General features: G+C 38.7%; 1 long non-coding RNA gene across 1 annotated transcript in view; it reads right to left on the reverse strand.

Moving 5' to 3' along the window:
- The window catches only part of LOC145682901 (uncharacterized), a 955,736-nt gene that overhangs the window by 129,654 nt on the left and 804,063 nt on the right, over positions 1–22,019 (reverse strand). The gene's annotated exons all lie outside the window — the stretch shown is intronic.

Below are 22,019 nucleotides of genomic sequence, written 5' to 3' on the forward strand. Positions count from 1 at the left end.
GTATGTAACTTTCTTTTATTGGAAAAACTAAACGTCAGTGCAAGTATTAATTTTTGAGGATGCGCCAATTGCACCTGACTCAGTGACACTGTCGTTTAAAATCAATGTAATTTGTTTAAGAGCATCAGTTGTATGCTCTAAATTTCCATTACTATTACTTGAGTGCTTAGTGTGTATTTCGTTACAGGTCTAAGAAATGAAAAACTTGGACGTCACAGCTCAGAAGCCATCACAAGAAACATCACGGGTGAAAAAGACGGGTGCAATAGCTGAGCAATTTAGTTGGCACGGTGCAAAAGGAAAGAGCATCTACTCATTAATCACTAATACAATAATAGGTAAGAAACTCTCCCTACTGTTCTTTAATCTCATCTTCAGAGTGGAAAAAATTATAGAAGTTGTCATTTGAAGAGCGATACACTATGTTTAAAATCTTGTATATACATATAAAACTTTCTGGTTCCCTTTTTATTTTCCTTCGCTTTAAATTCATACTATTGTGCCATGAATACTTCTCAGAATCATCTTCCTGTAAACTTTATTTCCCAAAAGCATGTACTACAAGCGCTGTTATAACATTTAAAACACTTTGAAAATCCTTATTTTAGCAAAATGTGCAATTTTCCCATCTTCAAGTGACACGTTACATTTAAGTGGAAGAGAGAGCTGAATATGTATAGAGTATATTTCATCCTTTTACTGAATTGTTCTGTTATGTTGGTAGTTTTCTTGAGCATTTCATGATTCATTCCTACATTCGCTATTTTTTGTATTCTTTACAATGCACCGTTATCAAAATTATTCATTTCTATAAGGCAAAGTAATATGTATGGCCTGCTCCGTGGGAAAGAAATCGAGCAAGGTAGTGGTCATCAAGGCCTTAGTAACCATCTCGGCATTCACCTGGTGCGACTGAGGGGAAAAGAATGATCGGGTCCAGATTTGAGATCGGAGCCTTCGGAATGAGACGCTAGTTCTTCATCAACTCAAATGCTGCCACATGTTTTCAAATTATTATTATTTTTTTAATATTAGGTTTAATATTTATAAGGTGCTGTACTTATTAAAAATAAAAGTGTGACCGCTTCAACATGTTACAATGTCCGTAATTAAGCTACAGTCTTAGGTATGCCACTTTCAGCTGTAGCTGTTCTTCCTTGCCATTTACATTTTCTTCAGGATGTTACTTTTGTAATACAATATTGTCTTCACAAGCTGCTGTAGGTCCTACACAAACATTTTAAATATTTTTGTAAGTTTAAGATGTAATAATTGATCTCTAATAATTACATTCTGTTATTATGTTATTAAACGCTGCCTATTTTATTTTCAGAAACTGTGTAACACAAGAGAAACGTAACTAACGATGAGATCGCGTAGAATATTGGGATTTGGCTTCAACATGCCATACAGAGACGAACAAGAAGATCAGTTAAGAATTCAGCTGCAGTTCCACAGAACTTTAACTGACAATTCGCAGCGTCGAAATTAGAGTTAGTTGTGGTAATCAAAAGTTACATTATAAAGAAGCAAATATGTATTTCTTGTTATTCAGCAATGTGATATTTCTTGAAAGTAACAAAAAGTGACATTTCGTGAAAAGATCTATTCCCCGTGCGCCGTAGATTTGTAGAACATTTTCAGCAACACACGTAAATTGTTGTTGTTGATTTTTATTTAATTACTGTCAGTGACATAATTTTCTAGAACAAGTGTTTACAAGTTAAAATGTGAATTTCTGATATTTGAGAAGATTGTTCTTAATGTATAGAAACAAATAATACGAGCAGCATGAAGATGCTGCTGGAGAGAATTTAAATAAAGCCAGAATAGTGTACATTTATATTTTTATTTAACTACTACCTGATATAAACTGATATATATATATATGTATGTTTATTATAGTGGACAGTGTAAATTATAACTACATAATGTTAGCTTGCTCTCATTAGGCTTTTTTTTTAAAAAAAAACTCAAAATCTTATTTACACAATGTTTCTGGGTGTTCCATTGCTACTACTGGTATGTGGCCACGCAGTCTATGTATGTTGGGTTGTCTTATGTGATGTTACGAGGTTCAAACTGCAAATTAGAGCCTTCACAATCATCGCGTGCCAGTTTTCAAAGCGGCTATGTTGGATTTATTATTTTTAAGATAGGAAAAGGATTGCCAACAATTGTTTCTTGGATTGGATGTCTAAACTTCAATCCTTTTCGTACTTTTATTTTTTTAAAAATAATCCAATACAGCCGCTTTCAAAACTGGCAGACGACGATTGTGAACACACTGATATGCAGTTTGAATATCGTAAGTCACATAAGACACTCCGATATACACGGCATGGCCACATACCAGTAGTACCAGTGAAACACCCAGAAACATTCTTTGTAAATAAGATATTGAGTAAAAAAAAAGTAGCTATAATTTACACTGTTTATTATTATTTTTTGTTTTTATTTATTTATTTATTTTTGTCTGAGTCTGTGGGCCGCAATGGTTCTTCGTCATGAAGACAGTGAGGCAAAGGCGTTCAAGCAGGTAAAATTATACAGAAGAATCTTATGTTTTTTTCCAGCTGATATGTCACAGCCTGGCCACCTTGTTTTCAACCCACTATTTGTTCCCAGCAATAAGCCGCTATATATGCAGAGTGACGCAATATTCCGGAGCCCATAGGCCAACTCGGCCCATGGGTACTATTGCAGATATGAAAACAAGGTAAGATATGTAAGGACTCTTTTAAATTCCAGCAACACTTTTGTTTTTTGTACTAGTGTACCGCTCAATAAAGAAAATGCGTTACCATGCATCATGTCGGGCTACACGAATGAAAGAATGTGTGGTTTGAAATTAGCTACACCGAGAAGAATTGAAAGGAGACACAGTGAAGGAGAAACATGCAAATGCAATATCCACACCAGTGACGTAGCAACCACGGTATTGGGGGGAGGGGAGCAGATACGAAGGACGCGAAATTGGGTCTTGCACTGCATTTTTCATAGTGTCTTTCCGTTCCCTTTGATCCAAATAATTTCAAAGCACACTTTCTTTCATTCAGTGTTGTCCAACAGTCGCAGCGTTGTACTTTTCGTTACTATTGGGCGGTATACTAACATAAAAACAAAACTTGCTGCATTTTAAAAATTTCCTTCTGCATCTTACCTTGTTTTCGTATCTGCAATAGTAACCGAGTTGGCCTATGGACTTTGGGTTCTATCATGTACAGAAAATATTCTGTAAATATTTTGTCATGTACAGAAAATATTCCCTAAATATTTTGTCATGCACAGAAACTATTCTGTAAATATTTTCTGTGATGTACAAAAAATATTCACTAAATATATTTTGGGATATGTAGGAAAATATTGTCTGTGTTATTGGTAAATAATTTTAAAATATTCCATGAGAAATATTTTAAAAACCATTCCGTTAACATTGTATAAAACGTTTCAAACATATTTTAAGTAATGTTTGGAAATCGTACAGGAAACATTTTTTGGAAAACTTTTCTAACGGCGTATAAAATATTTCTATAACGTTTTTGAGTGTATTCGGAGAATATTTTCAGTATTATTTGGAAAATGTTTTCAACAACATATGGAATATATTTCCTTAAGGGAAGTAGGATACATTTTCTGAAGGAAAATGATGGCACGTTTTAGAAACGTTTTGAAAATATTTCATTGCTGTGTGGGAAGAGAGAGACCATTCAATTAATTTCAACCTATAGTTAAATTATAATGATATGTAAATAAAAACTAATCACTTAAATTCAATCTATAGTTAAATAATGGTATGTAAATAAAAAGATACCTGTTTAATTTATTTAAAAATCAATAAATATTTACTTGTATTGAGTTGTAAACTATTCTTTTAAATATCCACATATAAAAGTCTCTCTCTGTTCATTAGTAATGGTTAAATACAACTCAAGTACAATTAGAATGTATATAATTTCTTTCTTTTTTAAAAAAATCACAATATGTATAAGAAAAACACACTTATCAAGCCTTAGCTGTTCGTTCAAAAATGGACTAAAATGAAGGAGAAATGTCGACTCTCAGTCGCTGTAAGGCTGGTCCACAATATGTCCACCACTCAATGTTCATCAATGCTTCACTGCCTGGAATACAATAGGCTTCAATGAATCTCTTTATACTTTATTTAATACTATTAAAAATCTATATACTTTAATTAAAATGCGCTTAGCAGAGGATAGAGCTCGTCCTTGATTTTGCACGTAGGCTACCGTGAAAGGAAATGATACCTCCACACGCCAAATGCATGTTATATCATGTCCTACCATGTATTGCCCCGCCACTACTACTAGTGACAAAATTCTAAATTAAAGATTAGTTGTGCGTTGAAATTCCAGCACTGCAGACGTATGTGTGACTGAGTTCCGTATATTTCTATATATTTTAAGGAGAGTGTAGTACATTTGTATTATATATGTTTTCAATGTGTAATAAACCATAGCACATATTCACTATTTCAATCTTAATGTCACCTGAGCGTTAAGTTTTCTCTCTCACTCAAATACATATGCTTGTATGTTCTGCAGGTCTAAATATTCTATTAAAGTATTGAAAATCAATACAAGTAAAACTATTGGGTTAAATAATGGACATAAACCCAAGTCTTTCAGTAACGCAATAAGTATTTATTTAGGGGCTCCCGTACCCATTTCATTTGCACGGTATAAAGCCATGTCTTTCAGTAACGAAATACATATTTAGCTAGGAGGTCCCGTGCCACTTCATTTCCGGGGGATATCTCCTCTACCAGTATTGCTCCATACGTTTACTTTGAGATCCTAATACCAAAAAGACGGAGCAAATGGTCAGTGGTAAAGAAAAAAGTCTAGGGGTTACTTTCTAACAACAATAAGGGTAAACCCGCTGTCTCTCACTTCGAAACAAGAAGTATTCGTTTTAAGGAAACCATCTAGCAAAAAAAAATAGCTTTCATAATTGGAACATTAGAGGGAATTCAGTCTTAAACACGGGCATAGTCTCCTCTTCTCTGTACAAAAGAGACCATTCGCTTTGGAGGATCCTAGTATAAAACAAGTAACTCTCAGTAATTGGAAAGTTTAGGGGGAATTACTCTTAAACACAATGGGTAACGCTCTCTCACACTCGCTCACACTGCATTGGGTTCTCTTTTTGCACCCCTAACAAGATATTCTAAACTAAAAAAATGTTTATCAAAATTGTAAAACGGAGGCTAATGTTTTTACACAGTACGTTGCAATAATATATTTTCTCTAGTTCCAATATGTATTTTTCTCACTCGTTACCTTCCTTAATATGGAGTTAATATGTACAAAAAGTTTGTGACTAGCATACGCTTAACATTATGAATACTGCAACACATGTTTAAAATACGCAGCTTCATATTTCTTACTTTTTTTCAAATATATTCCCAATACTTATCCAAAGACAAACAACATCTAACTTAAATTTCTCTCACCCAATGACATTCTTTTATTTGCCATGTCTTGGAAAAACATTTGAGTATTCACTACATTACGCAAAATTTGCGATGAGCATGCTATACTAACGCAAATTCAAACGGGGAAGTCCACCGTACGTTCTATGATCAAAAATGAATAAACGAATGTAGTTCTTTCTTTCGAGTCTAACTGTGAGAAAGTGTCATACATCTAAAGGAAAAGCCTACACATTTACGTAAAAGGAAACGGAAATGCGACGTAAAATTTGCAATATTCACATGTATCTCGGGAAATTGTCTCCACTACAAGCGAAAACTCCGTAACTACATTTTTTCAGAATGGGAAAACTTCTGAACAATATTGGGATAGATCTGTGCACTTAATACTGACTGTTTTTTTTTAAATATTAGGGAATATATCTCCATTATATTTTTTTCTTTGCATTTATTCTTTTAATACAACCAAGACAAAAGTCTATCTTTCTGTTGAACTTAATTATTTTACACTACAGTAAAAAAAAAAAACAATATATTTTTAACATCATCTGTAGTAAATATTGAATTCTATACCTCTATAATCGGAAACACACTTAATTGTTTGCATACTTCCACAAAACATACAAACACCAAATTTTGCATACTTATCCGTCATGGGATGTGAGTAATGGGAAAATTCCGATATCACGAAAAAGGCGACATTTTCCATGTAAATGAAGTGTCGAAATTTTTCGCCGTTTCGAAATGCTGGTTTTTAGAGTAGTTCCGCACACCATAGAAACGTCATATTTTGTCAGGCAATGAAGCTAGGAACATAGTTTATGATAGAAAAAAGAGCATTAAAATTCGTTTTCGTTTCGCGGCGCAAATCGAAAAAATGTGAAATTTGTAATGGCTGTATGTAGGACGTTGAAATATCGAGGTGATGTTTATCCTGATGCGTAGTTTGCGAATCCGCCCTTAAACTTGAAAGAAATAGTCATGTTCGGTGTAAGAAAGTGCTAGGAATGTTATAAGGGGGCGTCTAATTCTACACAACTTGTAGATATGGTGGAATCACGAAATTGCGTTCAAGTGTGTAGATTACAGCGCATGTGAGGGGAAAAATCCGCCATGTTGGAAAAGTCGCCATCTTCGATTCAAAATGGCGGCTCAAAAATTTGTAACCATGAAAATTGTAAGTTGTGCTCTTGGTAGGTAAGCCAGGTTTCGCTATGTTATTACGGACGAAGTTCAGTTTAAGTGAAGAAACAAATCATTCGAGAAGTCGCCTTCTTGAATGCTAAATTGCCATATTTTTGAATTGCATTCATTTGGACTCTTATGTGGTATATTGAGGAGAATAAAACAAACAAAATTCAACGTTGTTAGTTAGCTCCGCGGTAAAGTGTCTGCTTTCTGAGTAGCAGGTCTGGGTTCGATTCCCCGCCGAACCTTGTTTTATCTTACGTTTTTTCTCTTATCACGTTGCTTCGTTTTATCAAAATAGTTTCTGTTGGCATTGCGTGAACAAAATATTTTCGTTATTACAGACATAGACGGAAAGGATATATTTATACGCTAACTGTTGAGATGGTCTCCAAGCTAGGCAGTATGTTCGTGTAAAGTTTCGAAACGATACTGAAGTATTTAAAATCAAACATATGTAGCTTTGGAAATGGAGCATCGCCAGTGTCTGTATCGGAAGCAATGTTCGGGGGAGGGGAGTATTACCCCGGGGGCACTGCTGATAACATTCTATTTGTTATTGTATTATAAACGTATTATTTTGAACTCGACAGGGGCGCTCTGAGGAGGCAGTGTCCCCCAAAAAGAGTCTGAAAGAAACATTGGGCATCATTTTCACGATATAGTGTCCATACAAGACAACAATACATTTTGTCTCGCGACAACAGTGTCTGCTTGAAACCGGAAACGATTGCAAAATATCTCTCTCCCCTTTTATGTTCCTTGCTAAGATATATGCGTATACCAAATTTGAAGTGAATATCACAAATGGAAAGTATAAAATATTAATTTTAAGGAAATACACACACATACAGGGACGTACGCAGGGGGTGGGTCCTGGGGTCCGGACTACTCCCGAAATTTCAACTTTTGAGTAAATTTAGCCTAATTTTTGGGACAAGTTTAGGAATTTCAATATAAAATACACTGATATTGAGTTTGGCCCCTCCCGAAATAAATTCCTGCGTACGCTACTGCGCACACACGCTCATACACGCACCCACACACACAAATGGACACCTTTTGAAAATTGTCTCGTCGGCAGCGTACATAATTTTAATATATAAGATACGTGGAAAAGTGCCGCTTTCAATTTAATAGTTTTAGTTGGGGGTCCGGTTGGAATGAAATGCCGTATATAATAAAGGCAAGCTTATTTTCAATCACCTATGCTATAAAAATAAACTTTCAAAGAAAGAAAAAGTGAGAGAAAAACTCGTATGGATTCGAACCCAGGTCTTTTGCAGAGTAGTCTCACGTCGTTCCCCTACACTACTCAATTCCTTAGATTCTGGACTTCCTACTTACTGTTCACATAGTACTGGTACGTAGCGGGCCCGCGTCCGTGGAATTATATACCTCTAAAATCGGAAACACACTTAATTGTTTGCATACTTCCACAAAACATACAAACACCAAATTTTGCATACTTATTCGTCATGGGATGTGAGTAATGGGGAAATTCCGATATCACGAAAAAGGCGACATTTTCCATGTAAATGAAGTGTCGAAATTTTTCGCCGTTTCGAAATGCTGGTTTTTAGAGTAGTTCCGAACACCATAGAAACGTCATATTTTGTCAGGCAATGAAGCTAGGAACATAGTTTATGATAGAAAAAAGAGCATTAAAATTCGTTTTCGTTTCGCGGCGCAAATCGAAAAAATGTGAAATTTGTAATGGCTGTATGTAGGACGTTGAAATTTCGAGGTGATGTTTATTCTGATGCGTAGTTTGCGAATCCGCCCTTAAACTTGAAAGAAATAGTCATGTTCGGTGTAAGAAAGTGCTAGGAATGTTATAAGGGGGCGTCTAATTCTACACAACTTGTAGATATGGTGGAATCACGAAATTGCGTTCAAGTGTGTAGATTACAGCGCATGTGAGGGGAAAAATCCGCCATGTTGGAAAAGTCGCCATCTTCGATTCAAAATGGCGGCTCAAAAATTTGTAACCATGAAAATTGTAAGTTGTGCTCTTGGTAGGTAAGCCAGGTTTCGCTATGTTATTAAGGACGTAGTCAGTTTAAGTGAAGAAACAAATCATTCGAGAAGTCGCCATCTTGAATGCAAAATTGCAATATTTTTGAATTGCCTTCATTTGGACTCTTATGTGGTATGTTGAGGAGAATAAAACAAACAAAATTCAACGTTGTTAGTTAGCTCCGCGGTAAAGTGTCTGCTTTCTGAGTAGCAAGTCTGGGTTCGATTCCCCTCCGAACCTTGTTTTATCTTACGTTTTTTTTCTTATCACGTTGCTTCGTTTTATCAAAATAGTTTCTGTTGGCATTGCGTGAACAAAATATTTTCGTTATTACAGACATAGACGGAAAGGATATATTTATACGCTAACTGTTGAGATGGTCTCGAAGCTAGGCAGTATGTTCGTGTAAAGTTTCGAAACGATACTGAAGTATTTAAAATCAAACATATGTAGCTTTGGAAATGGAGCATCGCCAGTGTCTCTATCGGAAGCAATGTTCGGGGGAGGTTAGTATTACCCCGGGGGCACTGCTGATAACATTCTATTTGTTATTGTATTATAAACGTATTATTTTGAACTCGCCAGGGGCGCTCTGAGGAGGCAGTGTCCCCCAAAAAGAGTCTGAAAGAAACATTGGGCATCATTTTCACGATATAGTGTCCATACAAGACAACAATACATTTTGTCTCGCGACAACAGTGTCTGCTTGAAACCGGAAACGATTGCAAAATATCTCTCTCCCCTTTTATGTTCCTTGCTAAGATATATGCGTATACCAAATTTGAAGTGAATATCACAAATGGAAAGTATAAAATATTAAATTTAAAGAAATACACACACATACAGGGACGTACGCAGGGGGTGGGTCCTTGGGTCCGGACCACTCCCGAAATTTCAACTTTTGAGTAAATTTAGCCTAATTTTTGGGACAAGTTTAGGAATTTCAATATAAAATACACTGATATTGAGTTTGGCCCCTCCCGAAATAAATTCCTGCGTACGCTACTGCGCACACACGCTCATACACGCACACACACACACAAATGGACACCTTTTGAATATTGTCTCGTCGGCAGCATACATAATTTTAATATATAAGATACGTGGAGAAGTGCCGCTTTCAATTTAATAGTTTTAGTTGCGGGTCCGGTTGGAATGAAATGCCGTATATAATAAATGCAAGCTTATTTTCAATCACCTATGCTATAAAAATAAACTTTCAAAGAAAGAAAAAGTGAGAGAAAAACTCATTGGGATTCGAACCCAGGTCTTTTGCACAGTAGGCTCACGTCGTTCCCCTACACTACTCTGAGTTTTTATTGTACTGACAGAACATACACTAACTTAACAAGAATCGGACAACTGCCGGTATGAATTAACACAAGAGAGCAGCTCTATCAATAGCTGTACTGAACGAATATTAACATATAAAAAATCAACATACCACAAAATTTATAAAAGAAATGATTATTGAAAAAAATGGAAAAAATGAAAAAAAATGAAATGAAAAAAAAAATATGAAAAAAAAAGTTTTGGCTACATACTCGTCCATATTCATATGTACGGGAAGGAAAGAGTTTATAGCAACACCACGTCTAAAAACCGACTGAAGAGACGCCGGTCGACCGCGGGAGGGAAAAGTTTTCTGCGCGTGCGTCTTAAAAAGTCAAAATACGTGGTTGCATCTAACAAAGGCGTGTAGCGCTGAACATAAATTATCGTACATGCAATTAGGAAGAGCACAGCATGATGTTTGGCAGGTGGGAAGAAATGAAAATCTGGAAGTAGCAAGTAATCAACAGTGAACTGATGTGGTGGACGGCGACTAATACGACCTAACATCACCGTCAGATTTCTCCATATTGAGGACGCACCTACGCACTGCGTGTAACGATGGTCCAATGTATCTTCTTCATTGCATCTTTCGCAAAGCGCATCGGGTGCGCGATGAACTGCGTATAAACGCGCACGAGTAGGGATAAGCTGATGAACAACTTTAAACCAGGCCTCTTGCATATAAGAAGGTAACACAGCATCAAAAATATTGGCCCAGACTTGAGGCCAAATCACCTGCGGGAAATGGTGGAGTATTCGAAGTCTTGTCTGAGGATATGTTAACTCTAAAAGAAGACGATATAATGTACGGGCATTATGACGGTCGGGATCAATGATCGTCCCAGCGTAGGTCCAATGACGAATTAGGGTCAAAACATAAGATGGACACTGGGCGGCAAATTGTATAAAAGGAGGGTTCAGAGGAGATTCATAGCTCGGCCAGAAGCAACGAATCCATCGTTGTGTTACAGAGTCTCCAATGACAAGAGCATTATAGAAGTCGCACATAAACAAAGTTTGGCATTTAAGGCGAAGGTGAACGAGACCCAATCCCCCACGAAAACGCGGAAGGTAAAGGGCAGTACGAGGAATGCGGAAAAAGAAACCGCGCCAAATATGCCAAAGAAACAGGGATTCAAACTTACGTGCATATAGTTCCGGGAGAGGGTAGAGTCTCGCACGGTACCACAATTTGGTCGCCACATAAACGTTAATAAATTGAATACGATGTAATAGATGGAGTCTTCGAAAACGCATGGAATACAACAGTTGACGGACTTGTGATAACAGTGGGGACCAAATCTCATCATAATGTGGAGTGGGACAGGACGTAAAGGGAATCCCGAGGATGGTTAAAGACGTGACATGAGGTAAAGGTGGTGTACCAGGGTCACTGGGAGGTAAATGAAAACCATGAAACTGTAGAACGTGAGTCTTACGGGTGTTATAGTGGAGACCGGAACAACGCGAAAAGCGCTGCAAAACTGGAAAACATTCCATCATAGCCGCGGGATCCACTCCGGTTACGTTCAGATCATCAGCATACGCAAAGATATTTTGGCTGCGAAACATAGAGGGCCCAGGAGGCGATAATGTGGCCAACCGCCGAAGTAAAGGGTCTAGCACCAATGCAAAGAGCGTGAAACTCAAACTACAACCCTGACGCAAACCTCGTTGTAACTGAATAATGGGGGATAAATGGCCATTAATCTGAATGCGGAAGTTGGCTGTAGCATACAGATTGGAGATGACCCGCCGGAAGGCTAACGGGAAACCCCAGGCTTCAAGAGTTAACGCTAAGAAGCCATGATCGACGCTATCATACGCTTTTTCCAGATCCACCGCCAGTGCTCCCGCCGGCACATGACGGGAATGAAAATACGCAAAAAGATCTCTAAGTGAACGTAAAGTATACTGAAGGTTATGGGTCTCGTGGAGTGCCGCCTGATAAGGACTGATATAGCGTCGAACAATTGGTCGTAGTCGCGAGGTGAGTATCTTCGTAAATAGTTTGAGGTCAACCGGCAATAAAGAGATAGGTCGGAAGTCGGGAACCTCACGCGCGGAAGATGATTTAGGAATAAGTACAAGGACTGCGGTGTTGTGCGAAAACGCGACTCCGGATAATAAATCGTTAAAGAGAGTAACGAGCGTTGCACTGAGACATGGCCAATAACGTTTGTAAAATGCTATGTTCAAGCCATCTATGCCAGGGGCACTGCGACCTTTAGCTTTCTTGAGAACAGTGAAAATTTCATGTTCAGTGATGGGACTCATTAACGCCTGACCTTCTTGATCCGTTAGTTGGTGGGATAACGTGGACAAGAATTCCGTTCCGTAAGCATAATCCATCGGTTTTGCACTCGCAAACGCAGTATAATAGCGCGTAAATTCATGTAAAATCTGGAAAACATCGTTCGTAGTCGTCCCATCATGTAAAACAAGGGAAGGGATGAAAGTCGATCTCCTTTTTCGTAGCAGGCGGTCTACGTGATATATAGACGCAGTTTCCTCTGGGAAACAATGATAGAAATCCTCAGAAAAATAAGCTTGCAGCGAGGAATGTGCGTAAATCTGTTTCATCCGGAATTTAAGATCGTTAATACGTGCGAAATTTTCCAGGGAAGCAGGAGCCGCCCAAAGTTCACAAAGAGCACGATAAAAAAATTCGTGCAACAGACGATCGTCCTCGCGCGCGATTCTACCGCGCCATTGAAAAAAACTAGGGATTTTGGGCTTACAATATACATTCCACCATGATCCGACAGTCGAATAATATTTTTTCATACTACACCAATAGACAAACTTCGTAGCAAACAACTCCACCACTTCCTCTCGTGACATAACTTCCGTATTAATTTTCCAAAAAGAAGAACCTCGTGCGGCAGGTATGGAAAACGGCAATTTAAGAGCCATTTCAATGGCCGAATGGTCGGAGAACGGCAAGTGAAGAGTTAACAAATGGACCACCGTCGAACTTAAAGGTGCCGTTAAATACGCTCGATCGAGGCGACTCTTATTTGTGGACCCACAGAATGTGAACGCATGCGGCGAGTTGGATACACTGAGCGCATCCTGTAGCTGCATAGCTCGCACAAGCGCCTCTAACGCATAACATGGAGGTGAGGGGTTGAGAGAATCTTGGGGGTTAATTACAGCATTAAAATCACCGATCAAAATACTCTGATTAATGCCAGGCGGAATTAAAGACGGGATGGTGTGCTCATAAAACTGTTCCCTTTCTCGTACCATGAGATAGCCCGAAGGCGCATAGAGTAGAATCACACAAATATCGTGAATATAACAACGTATTGCCCTCCCATCGGGAGATAAGGCCACTCTATCATACGTAAGACCCTTCCTTACCAAAAGAGCCACCCCTGTAGATGATTCACAATTAATTATTGCGTGATAGTCACTAAGAAAGTCCAACGACGGAAAAGTCAGTTCAACGATACCACATACGTCGGGGTGACGGTGCTCAATGAAGTGTTTAAGAAGGGCTTTATTAGACGCTGAACTAATGCGATGGATATTAAGAGCTAACACAGTAAATGAATTTACCGCTGACATATCGGTACAAAGAAAGAAAAAATTGACAACAATAACAGACTCACTATGAAAATGAAAATTGTTGTCTGCGCACACAAGGGAGAAGTTTCTATCCACCCATGGCACTGCTTGTAATATAGAGTTCTGTTGTCCCGTAACAACACCAAAGAGAAACATAAACAAACAGACAGACATAGCCAACCTGTTGCTACAAAATGCTTTCTGTGAGCGAAAGAATTCCAAGGACAGACACACCTACACTCACATGAGTTCCGAATCAGAAATTGCATGCACTTTCGCTGTAGGGGCACGTGAGTCAGTTTTATCCGTTCCTTTAACTGCACTAAGAAGTAAACTCAATTCTTTTTTCCTTGCAGATGACCTTGATACTCGTCTTCTTTTTTGTTGCGAAGCGGGATCAGGAGAAACAGAAACATCACCTTGAGGAACTGTAGGAGAAAGGAAAGCTTCTGCCTGTACTAAAGAGGAGTCACTCGATTCCTGAAGAGTATCAGGCGGCGCAACACTAGTTAACACTGGGCTCACAACATCCAGTGGCGGCTCTTGGATTATCGGGGGTGGTACCTTTGGCACTGCCTCCGCCGAAGTAGGTTGTTCTGATGAGAACTGCGATACTGGGCGGGAAGTTGGTAACTCAGGAAACTCACTCTCATCGTTCAAAAAAGAAACTTCTGGGGACCCCGAGCAGGTTCCTGGTGGACATCTGCTCGAACCTCCAAAGGCCGTGATGACAGAATGGAACGTTGCACTTTTCCAAGTTCAGTCATCTGGACAGAGACAGGGGTCGGTTTCGCACTCACAGGTTTTGATTTTTTCAACGGGCAGAGGGATATGGTATGTAAATGAGATTGGCAAAAAAAGCAAGTAATAGGTTGACCATCATAGGATACACCCACTTTATAGCCCTGAACTATTACTCGTGACGGAATGTGTTTCTGGAGTTCCATATGAATAATGCGGATACCACTATCAATTCCTGGGGGAAAAGGAGCTGCCCAAAATTGGGGTTCCACTTGACGCACCTTTCCATAAGCACGAAAATGTTCTTCAAGTAACTGTAATGGCGCCTCCAAAGGGAAGTCGTATATCCTAATCTGCTTTATTGGGGTTTCCGCGGGAACAATCCTGACAGTGCTAGAAATTCCATCGGCATGATGAAAGACCACAGAATCAGGGGCACTAGAAGCAAACTGTTCATACACTTGTACATTCTTAAATTTCAGATAAATACTATAAGACTCGGCGTGTAACTGAAGAGCACTAATATTGTCAAAAATGCCCGGAAAAGTTTCATTTAACCACTGATAAACTTGACTGGAAGTCGGGCGTGAACTACGGAACTTTTTATCAAAGACAAATTTAAATTGCAGGTCCTTTTTGTAAGCCATAATTACTTAGAAACAAGCAACAGCAAAAAACACTGAACTCACTCACTGAGAGGCACTAACTGGCCCAACACAATAAGTACGAGAAACTGTCACAGCAAACAAGTGCGCAAGAGTAGAACAAACAGACTTAACACAGTCAAACTACTCCACGATGTGCTTCGCTCGACGGCTCGAGCGGAACTGACGCTCTACTCAATTCCTTAGATTCTGGACTTCCTACTTACTGTTCACATAGTACTGGTACGTAGCGGGCCCGCGTCCGTGGAGTAATATACCTCTATAATCGGAAACACACTTAATTGTTTGCATACTTCCACAAAACATACAAACACCAAATTTTGCATACTTATTCGTCATGGGATGTGAGTAATGGGAAAATTCCGATATCATGAAAAAGGCGACATTTTCCATGTAAATGAAGTGTCGAAATTTTTCGCCGTTTCGAAATGCTGGTTTTTAGAGTAGTTCCGCACACCATAGAAACGTCATATTTTGTCAGGCAATGAAGCTAGGAACATAGTTTATGATAGAAAAAAGAGCATTAAAATTCGTTTTTGTTTCGCGGCGCAAATCGAAAAAATGTGAAATTTGTAATGGCTGTATGTAGGACGTTGAAATTTCGAGGTGATGTTTATTCTGATGCGTAGTTTGCGAATCCGCCCTTAAACTTGAAAGAAATAGTCATGTTCGGTGTAAGAAAGTGCTTGGAATGTTATAAGGGGGCGTCTAATTCTACACAACTTGTAGATATGGTGGAATCACGAAATTGCGTTCAAGTGTGTAGATTACAGCGCATGTGAGGGGAAAAATCCGCCATGTTGGAAAAGTCGCCATCTTCGATTCAAAATGGCGGCTCAAAAATTTGTAACCATGAAAATTGTTAGTTGTGCTCTTGGTAGGTAAGCCAGGTTTCGCTATGTTATTAAGGGCGTAGTTCAGTTTAAGTGAAGAAACAAATCATTCGAGAAGTCGCCATCTTGAATGCAAAATTGCCATATTTTTGAATTGCCTTCATTTGGACTCTTATGTGCTATATTGAGGAGAATAAAACAAACAAAATTCATCGTTGTTAGTTAGCTCCGCGGTAAAGTGTCTGCTTTCTGACTAGCAAGTCTGGGTTCGATTCCCCGCCGAACCTTGTTTTATCTTACGTTTTTTTTCTTATCACGTTGCTTCGTTTTATCAAAATAGTTTCTGTTGGCATTGCGTGAACAAAATATTTTCGTTATTACAGACATAGACGGAAAGGATATATTTATACGCTAACTGTTGAGATGGTCTCGAAGCTAGGCAGTATGTTCGTGTAAAGTTTCGAAACGATACTGAAGTATTTAAAATCAAACATATGTAGCTTTGGAAATGGAGCATCGCCAGTGTCTCTATAGGAAGCAATGTTCGGGGGAGGGGAGTATTACCCCGGGGGCACTGCTGAAAACATTCTATTTGTTATTGTATTATAAACGTATTATTTTGAACTCGCCAGGGGCGCTCTGAGGAGGCAGTGTCCCCCAAAAAGAGTCTGAAAGAAACATTGGGCATCATTTTCACGATATAGTGTCCATACAAGACAACAATACATTTTGTCTCGCGACAACAGTGTCTGCTTGAAACCGGAAACGATTGCAAAATATCTCTCTCCCCTTTTATGTTCCTTGCTAAGATATATGCGTATACCAAATTTGAAGTGAATATCACAAATGGAAAGTATAAAATATTAATTTTAAGGAAATACACACACACACAGGGACGTACGCAGGGGGTGGGTCCTGGGGGTCCGGACCACTCCCGAAATTTCAACTTTTGAGTAAATTTAGCCTAATTTTTGGCACAAGTTTAGGAATTTCAATATAAAATACACTGATATTGAGTTTGGCCCCTCCGAAATAAATTCCTGCGTACGCTACTGTGCACACACGCTCATACACGCACACACACACACAAATGGGCACCTTTTGAAAATTGTCTCGTCGGCAGCGTACATAATTTTAATATATAAGATACGTGGAAAAGTGCCGCTTTCAATTTAATAGTTTTAGTTGCGGGTCCGGTTGGAATGAAATGCCGTATATAATAAAGGCAAGCTTATTTTCAATCACCTATGCTATAAAAATAAACTTTCAAAGAAAGAAAAAGTGAGAGAAAAACTCGTATGGATTCGAACCCAGGTCTTTTGCACAGTAGGCTCACGTCGTTCCCCTACACTACTCAATTCCTTAGATTCTGGACTTCCTACTTACTGTTCACATAGTACTGGTACGTAGCGGGCCCGCGTCCGTGGAATTATATCTTCTATATATATAAAAGAGAACGCACAAATCCTTTGTTCCCTCATCACGCTAATACGGCTGAACCAATTTCTTTTATTTTTGGAGGGTTATTAGGATTTGGACCCTAGATGGTTTTTAGCATATCACTTTAATTTTTAATTACCAGTGTCTTGAGATAATTGACCATTCAAGTGTCCATAACGTACAAATCCTTTGTTAGTTCATCATAGGTAAAAATAAACGTATTTATATGCAACCCGCATGACCGTGTCACTCGGCGGGTTAACATAAATGACAGGCGATATAATGTTAATATTTACTGCAATCTACTATGGTAAAAATTATCTAAGTAACAAAGTTTATTGCGTTCCGGGGTGACCGCAGCGAAGCGGGGTGAACGCTGCTAGTACCTCTATAATTGGAAACACACTTAATTGTTTGCATACTTCCACAAAACATACAAACACCAAATTTTGCATACTTATTCGTCATGGGATGTGAGTAATGGGAAAATTCCGATATCACGAAAAAGGCGACATTTTCCATGTAAATGAAGTGTCGAAATTTTTCGCCGTTTCGAAATGCTGGTTTTTAGAGTAGTTCCGCACACCATAGAAACGTCATATTTTGTCAGGCAATGAAGCTAGGAACATAGTTTATGATAGAAAAAAGAGCATTAAAATTCGTTTTCGTTTCGCGGCGCAAAATCGAAAAAATGTGAAATTTGTAATGGCTGTATGTAGGACGTTGAAATATCGAGGTGATGTTTATTCTGATGCGTAGTTTGCGAATCCGCCCTTAAACTTGAAAGAAATAGTCATGTTCGGTGTAAGAAAGTGCTAGGAATGTTATAAGGGGGCGTCTAATTCTACACAACTTGTAGATATGGTGGAATCACGTAATTGCGTTCAAGTGTGTAGATTACAGCGCATGTGAGGGGAAAAATCCGCCATGTTGGAAAAGTCGCCATCTTCGATTCAAAATGGCGGCTCAAAAATTTGTAACCATGAAAATTGTAAGTTGTGCTCTTGGTAGGTAAGCCAGGTTTCGCTATGTTATTAAGGACGTAGTTCAGTTTAAGTGAAGAAACAAATCATTCGAGAAGTCGCCATCTTGAATGCAAAATTGCCATATTTTTGAATTGCCTTCATTTGGACCCTTATGTGGTATATTGAGGAGAATAAAACGAACAAAATTCAACGTTGTTAGTTAGCTCCGCGGTAAAGTGTCTGCTTTCTGAGTTGCAGGTCTGGGTTCGATTCTCCGCCGAACCTTGTTTTATCTTACGTTTTTTTTATCACGTTGCTTTGTTTTATCAAAATAGTTTCTGTTGGCATTGCGTGAACAAAATATTTTCGTTATTACAGACATAGACGGAAAGGATATATTTATACGCTAACTGTTGAGATGGTCTCGAAGCTAGGCAGTATGTTCGTGTAAAGTTTCGAAACGATACTGAAGTATTTAAAAACAATCATATGTAGCTTTGCAAATGGAGCATCGCCAGTGTCTCTATCGGAAGCAATGTTCGGGGGAGGGGAGTATTACCCCGGGGACACTGCTGATAACATTCTATTTGTTATTGTATTATAAACGTATTATTTTGAACTCGCCAGGGGCGCTCTGAGGAGGCAGTGTCCCCCAAAAAGCGTCTGAAAGAAACATTGGGCATCATTTTCACGATATAGTGTCCATACAAGACAACAATACATTTTGTCTCGCGACAACAGTGTCTGCTTGAAACCGGAAACGATTGCAAAATATCTCTCTCCCCTTTTATGTTCCTTGCTAAGATATATGCGTATACCAAATTTGAAGTGAATATCACAAATGGAAAGTATAAAATATTAATTTTAAAGAAATACACACACATACAGGGACGTACGCAGGGGGTGGGTCCTGGGGGTTCGGACCACTCCCGAAATTTCAACTTTTGAGTAAATTTAGCCTAATTTTTGGGACAAGTTTAGGAATTTCAATATAAAATACACTGATATTGAGTTTGGCCCCTCCCGAAATAAATTCCTGGGTACGCTACTGCGCACACACGCTCATACACGCACACACACACACAAATGGACACCTTTTGAATATTGTCTCGTCGGCAGCGTACATAATTTTAATATATAAGATACGTGGAGAAGTGCCGCTTTCAATTTAATAGTTTTAGTTGCGGGTCCGGTTGGAATGAAATGCCGTATATAATAAAGGCAAGCTTATTTTCAATCACCTATGCTATAAAAATAAACACAAAGAAAGAAAAAGTGAGACAAAAACTCGTTGGGATTCGAACCCAGGTCTTTTGAACAGTAGGCTCACGTCGTTCCCCTACACTACTCAATTCCTTAGAGTCTGGGCTTCCTACTTACTGTTCACATAGTACTGGTACGTAGCGGGCCCGCGTCCGTGGAATTATATACTTCTATAATCGGAAACACACTTAATTGTTTGCCTACTTCCACAAAACATACAAACACCAAATTTTGCATACTTATTCGTCATGGGATGTGAGTAATGGGAAAATTCCGATATCACGAAAAAGGCGACATTTTCCATGTAAATGAAGTGTCGAAATTTTTCGCCGTTTCGAAATGCTGGTTTTTAGAGTAGTTCCGCACACCATAGAAACGTCATATTTTGTCAGGCAATGAAGCTAGGAACATAGTTTATGATAGAAAAAAGAGCATTAAAATTCGTTTTCGTTTCGCGGCGCAAATCGAAAAAATGTGAAATTTGTAATGGCTGTATGTAGGACGTTGAAATATAGAGGTGATGTTTATTCTGATGCGTAGTTTACGAATCCGCCCTTAAACTTGAAAGAAATAGTCATGTTCGGTGTACGAAAGTGCTAGGAATGTTATAAGGGGGCGTCTAATTCTACACAACTTGTAGATATGGTGGAATCACGAAATTGCGTTCAAGTGTGTAGATTACAGCGCATGTGAGGGGAAAAATCGCCATGTTGGAAAAGTCGCCATCTTCGATTCAAAATGGCGGCTCAAAAATTTGTAACCATGAAAATTGTAAGTTGTGCTCTTGGTAGGTAAGCCAGGTTACGCTATGTTATTAAGGACGTAGTTCAGTTTAAGTGAAGAAACAAATCATTCGAGAAGTCGCCATCTTGAATGCAAAATTGCCATATTTTTGAATTGCCTTCATTTGGACTCTTATGTGGTATATTGAGGAGAATAAAACAAACAAAATTCAATGTTCTTAGTTAGCTCCGCCGTAAAGTGTCTGCTTTCTGAGTAGCAAGTCTGGGTTCGATTCCCCGCCGAACCTTGTTTTATCTTACGTTTTTTTTCTTATCACGTTGCTTCCTTTTATCAAAATAGTTTCTGTTGGCATTGCGTGAACAAAATATTTTCGTTATTACAGACATAGACGGAAAGGATATATTTATACGCTAACTGTTGAGATGGTCTCGAAGCTAGGCAGTATGTTCGTGTAAAGTTTCGAAACGATACTGAAGTATTTAAAATCAAACATATGTAGCTTTGCAAATGGAGCATCGCCAGTGTCTCTATCGGAAGCAATGTTCGGGGGAGGGGAGTATTACCCCGGGGGCACTGCTGATAACATTCTATTTGTTATTGTATTATAAACGTATTATTTTGAACTCGCCAGGGGCGCTCTGAGGAGGCAGTGTCCCCCAAAAAGAGTCTGAAAGAAACATTTGGCATCATTTTCACGATATAGTGTCCATACAAGACAACAATACATTTTGTCTCGCGACAACAGTGTCTGCTTGAAACCGGAAACGATTGCAAAATATCTCTCTCCCCTTTTATGTTCCTTGCTAAGATATATGCGTATACCAAATTTGAAGTGAATATCACAAATGGAAAGTATAAAATATTAATTTTAAGGAAATACACACACACACAGGGACGTACGCAGGGGGTGGGTCCTGGGAGTCCGGACCACTCCCGAAATTTCAACTTTTGAGTAAATTTAGCCTAATTTTTGGGACAAGTTTAGGAATTTCAATATAAAATACACTGATATTGAGTTTGGCCCCTCCGAAATAAATTCCTGCGTACGCTACTGCGCACACACGCTCATACACGCACACACACACTCAAATGGGCACCTTTTGAAAATTGTCTCGTCGGCAGCGTACATAATTTTAATATATAAGATACGTGGAAAAGTGCCGCTTTCAATTTAATAGTTTTAGTTGCGGGTCCGGTTGGAATGAAATGCCGTATATAATAAAGGCAAGCTTATTTTCAATCACCTATGCTATAAAAATAAACTTTCAAAGAAAGAAAAAGTGAGAGAAAAACTCGTTGGGATTCGAACCCAGGTCTTTTGCACAGTAGGCTCACGTCGTTCCCCTACACTACTAAATTCCTTAGATTCTGGACTTCCTACTTACTGTTCACATAGTACTGGTACGTAGCGGGCCCGCGTCCGTGGAATTATATACCTCTATAATCGGAAACACACTTAATTGTTTGCATACTTCCACAAAACATACAAACACCAAATTTTGCATACTTGTTCGTCATGGGATGTGAGTAATGGGAAAATTCCGATATCACGAAAAAGGCGACATTTTCCGTGTAAATGAAGTGTCGAAATTTTTCGCCGTTTCGAAATGCTGGTTTTTAGAGTAGTTCCGCACACCATAGAAACGTCAAATTTTGTCTGGCAATGAAGCTAGGAACATAGTTTATGATAGAAAAAAGAGCATTAAAATTCGTTTTCGTTTCGCGGCGCAAATCGAAAAAATGTGAAATTTGTAATGGCTGTATGTAGGACGTTGAAATATCGAGGTGATGTTTATT

This window comes from Thermobia domestica, chromosome 4 (genome assembly GCF_964235325.1).
Source record: "Thermobia domestica chromosome 4, izTheDome1.hap1.1, whole genome shotgun sequence".
NCBI classification, from domain to species: Eukaryota; Metazoa; Arthropoda; class Insecta; order Zygentoma; family Lepismatidae; genus Thermobia; species Thermobia domestica.